This window comes from Erigeron canadensis, chromosome 7 (genome assembly GCF_010389155.1).
Source record: "Erigeron canadensis isolate Cc75 chromosome 7, C_canadensis_v1, whole genome shotgun sequence".
In the NCBI taxonomy this organism is placed as follows: domain Eukaryota; kingdom Viridiplantae; phylum Streptophyta; class Magnoliopsida; order Asterales; family Asteraceae; genus Erigeron; species Erigeron canadensis.
In genome coordinates, this window is record NC_057767.1 from 16635918 (window position 1) to 16640209 (window position 4292).

Sequence of the window (4292 nt, forward strand, 5' to 3'; positions counted from 1 at the left end):
ACAATATCATCAACATATACTTGTACAAGAAGATATCACTTTTCTCATGCAAGCTGAATAAAGTGTTATCTATTGCACCTCTTTGAAAACCATTATCTAAAAGATGTCGAGTTAGAGTATCATACCAGGCTCCAGGTGCTTGTCTCAGACCATATAATGCTTTGTTCAGTCTATACACCCAGTGAGGTTTTTCTTTACTTTCGAATCCTGGTGGTTGATAAACATACACGACTTATTCCAATTCCCCATTCAGGAAGGCACTTTTAACATCCATCTGGTAGACTTTGAACTCATGATGAGCTGCAAATGCTAAGAAAATTCTGATAGCTTCGAGTCTAGCCACTGGTGCAAAAGTCTCATCAAAATCAACTCCTTCTTCTTGTGCATAACTCTTTGCAACAAGTCTTACCTTGTTTTTGATAACATGGCCATCTTCATCTACCTTGTTGCGAAAGACCCATCTTGTCCCAATTGGTTCTTTCTTCGGGTTGCTGGGACATGGAACAAGCTCCCAAACATTGCTCCTTTCAAATTGGTTAAGCTCTTCTTGCATGGCTTCAACCCAACTTGGACTTTTCAAAGCCTCGTCAATCTTCTTCGGTTCTATCAGTGATTAGAAGCTGACATATAAGCATTGATCGCTTGTGGCTCTTCTGGTTTGAACCCCTCTACTTGGATCGCCAATAACTTGATCAATTGGATGTGATCGTGTCCAATTAGAGTAATGACCAGGATGAACAATGATATCAGTGCAAGAATTCCTCTAGCTTACTTCAGGAGATGGTTCAGAATAAACTATTTCAGTTTCATCATCATCATCATCATCTTGTAAATCACGATTTGAATCATGAAATTCTTCATTCTGAGGCATTTCAAGGGAGACTGATATCTGAGGAGTAGCACGCACATCTGATCCAATAGTCAATTCAGAAGGTAGTTTGAAAGTGACTGAAGGATAAAATGGAGTGTTACTTTGCTGATTATTAATTGGTTCTGAACTGAGATGATCAGAAACACGTTCAGGTGATTGATCAGATTTATCATTTTGATCAGATTGACCAAAACAGATAGGACTTTCGGAAGGTGGTTCAAAGACTGGTTTATTGAAAATTGCAGAATTTGATTCATCAAAGGTAACATGAATTGACTCATCAACCTTTTCAAGTCTTTTGTTGTAGACTCTAAAGGCTTTGCGAATTGTTGAATATCCTAAGAAGTAACCTTCATCAGCCTTGGCATTAAATTTGCCCAATTTGCTGGAATCATTCAGAATGTATACTAGACATCCAAATACATGGAAATATCCAATATTCGGCTTTCTGTTTCTGAGCACTTCATAGGCAGTCTTCTTATGTCTTTTGACATAAATTGAACGATTCTGGGTGTAGCAAGCAGTTGCAACAGCTTCAGCCCAGAAACATTTTGGAAGACCTGATTCATTCAACATACTTCTGGCAGCTTCTATCAGCGTATGATTCTTTCTTTCTACAACACCATTCTGTTCTGGTGTGTGTGCTGAGGAGAAGTTTTGAGATATGCCAGTGTCAGTGCAGAAGGTTTCCAGAGTGGAATTTCTGAATTCAGTGCCATTGTCACTTCTGAGCTGACGTACTTTTCGCTTGTGCTTGAGTTCAATTTGTTTGATGAGGGCAATAATTTCAGCAGCAGCTTCACTTTTGTTTCTGAGGAAGATCACCCAACAATATCTTGAATATTCATCGACTACGACCAGAGTGTATTTCTTCCCAGCTCTTGTCTGCACATTCACAGGACCAAAAAGATCCATATGAAGCATATGAATGGTTCAGTGATGCTGAAATTTTGCTTGGTCTTGAAGGATGCTCTCTTCTTCTTTCCCATTTCACACCCTGGACATGGCTTGTCTTTGTTGAAGGACATTGCTGGTATCCCATCAGCAAGTTGTTTCCTTGACAACTTATTAATAATTGTGAAATTAAAATGGGATAACCTTTTATGCCATAACTAGTTGGTGTCCTCATCTGCCTTTGTGTAGAAACATTGTTCAGAAGTAGCACTATTCATGTCTACTATGTAAATGTTTCGCTTTCTTGGAGCAATCATCACTACCTTCCAATCTCTGTTGAATATGGTGCCATGTGAAATATCAAATAATACCTTGAAGCCATCATCACAAAGTTGGCTGACACTGATCAGGTTATATTTCAAACCATTCACATATGCAACTTTTGTGAATTTAACTTGACCATTATTCACTACACCATATCCCCCAGTTTGTCCATTTTCATCATTACCAAAAGTTATCGAGGGCCCCTCTTGCACCCTATATTCCTCTAGCAGGGTCTGGTGACCTGTCATGGTTCTGCCAGCAGCACTATTCAGAAACCATATATTCTTTTTGCGCTTACCCTGCACATACACAAAGATTAGTTCCTTTTGGGAACCCATCTCTTGATGGGTCCACTGGGCTCTCCCTTAGCAGCCTCAGATTTCTTTGGTACATATGGAACAGATGGATCAAAGGGGATGTCGGTCATGATCTCAGACAAGATAAAAACAGTTGGTTTGACGATTTCTTCAACCTTTTTCTTCTCAGATTTTTCTTTGATTTGTTTGATTTTCTTTGAAAAAAGTTTTGGGTTTTGTTTAGGATTCAGAGGAGCGCTTTCAACATTTTTCAGTCGTGCATTACAACTTTGCACTTGCCTGGCTAACATATGAACTTGACTTTCTATCCTTAACAAAACAGACTCTTCTGAGGTAGAAGGCCCAGCAGGGATGATATTTTTCTTCTCCTGCTGATTCTTAAGAACCTTAGACGAAGATTGAGGGGAAGGCTTCTTGGATTTAGCTTTCTTATCTGAAGCACGTCTGACGTGCTTCAGACTTTCCCTTAGGTTGTTCCTGGGCTTGTTCGGTTACAATCTTTTGTTTACCAATTTCTTTAAAAGTAATTTCAGGCCTCATTTCTTTAGGAAGGGCATCTAAATCAGTAATAATGGATGCCAAATGAAGATCACCAGACTCATAAGCTACTCTTTGGTTTGCAAAAGTATTTTTGATGGCAGCTTCAGGAAATGGTGATTTCATCCAAGATTTGATTATTTTTTGTTCTTTTTCTAAAATAATCTTTAATTCTTCCTTTTCAAGTTCAAGTTTAGCAACCAGAGATTGGTAACATTTCAAAGCCAGCTGAACATCTTTTAGTTCTTTTAGCCTTGCCTGACTGGCGTTCAGTTCAGAAGAATTTATTTCAAACATTTTAATACTTTCTGAACGCACAGTTTCAACATATGAAATGTCGGCCTCTATCAGAACTAAGAGATCCAATTTTTGTTCCTCATCTTTCTCAAAACCGAAAGCACTAACCTTTTTCATGATTATATCCACCCATCTACCAAATTCCACATCAGCTTTCACAACATGACCTTGATCTTCACGAGCCATGAAACACATGTCCCTCACTTCTTCTTCATCATCAAAAGACACATCAGAATCCTCCCACTTTTCTGAGTCTGCCACCATGCAGCTATTTTTTGTTGGATTCTTCTTCTGCCATCATTGCGATGTGGGCTTTCAAATTTTTGTACTTAGCTTTGTACCCATCATCATTTTTCTGAAAAATAGAATTGTTAGGGGCATTTTGTGATGAAGAGGGTTGTGATGATCTGCATTCCTTCATAAAATGTCCTTTCTTTCCACATTTATAACATTCCAAGTTGGACTTGTCAATGGAATTATTTTAAGAAAATTTTTTGACATTTCTTTTGGATTTAAATTTGAAACGATTAAAAAGTTTGACAATCATTGCAACAAGATCATCATCATCATCCTCATCACATTCATGTGATGCATAATCAGAAATACCAGCTTTCATTAATTCAGCTACCATCTTCTACACAGAGTCAGAATGATCATTCTCAGAAGATAGTAGGGCAGTGTCTTGGGGTTCAGAATAATGAACCAATGCAGAACTGATTGAAGTATGATTCTTAGCATCTTGCTCAGCCACGGCTCTCTCAGCTTTATTCTCCTCAGTGTATCTAAAGGTACCATACAAAGAGGCAAGAGTATGACTGTGAAGGGTTTTTCCTTGTCTTAACACATGATCAGATTTTCCCATTTAGAAGGTAAAATATCACAAAACTTTTCCAACAAAATTTCTTTGACCTTTGTGACACCAAGATCTTTCAATTGATTAACCAAATTTGTGAATCTTAAATACGTGTTTGTCAAACTTTCATTTGTTAAAGCAAAGAAGGCTTCATACTTTTTATTCAAAGAAACTTTTCTTGTTACAATGGTTTCCTTTG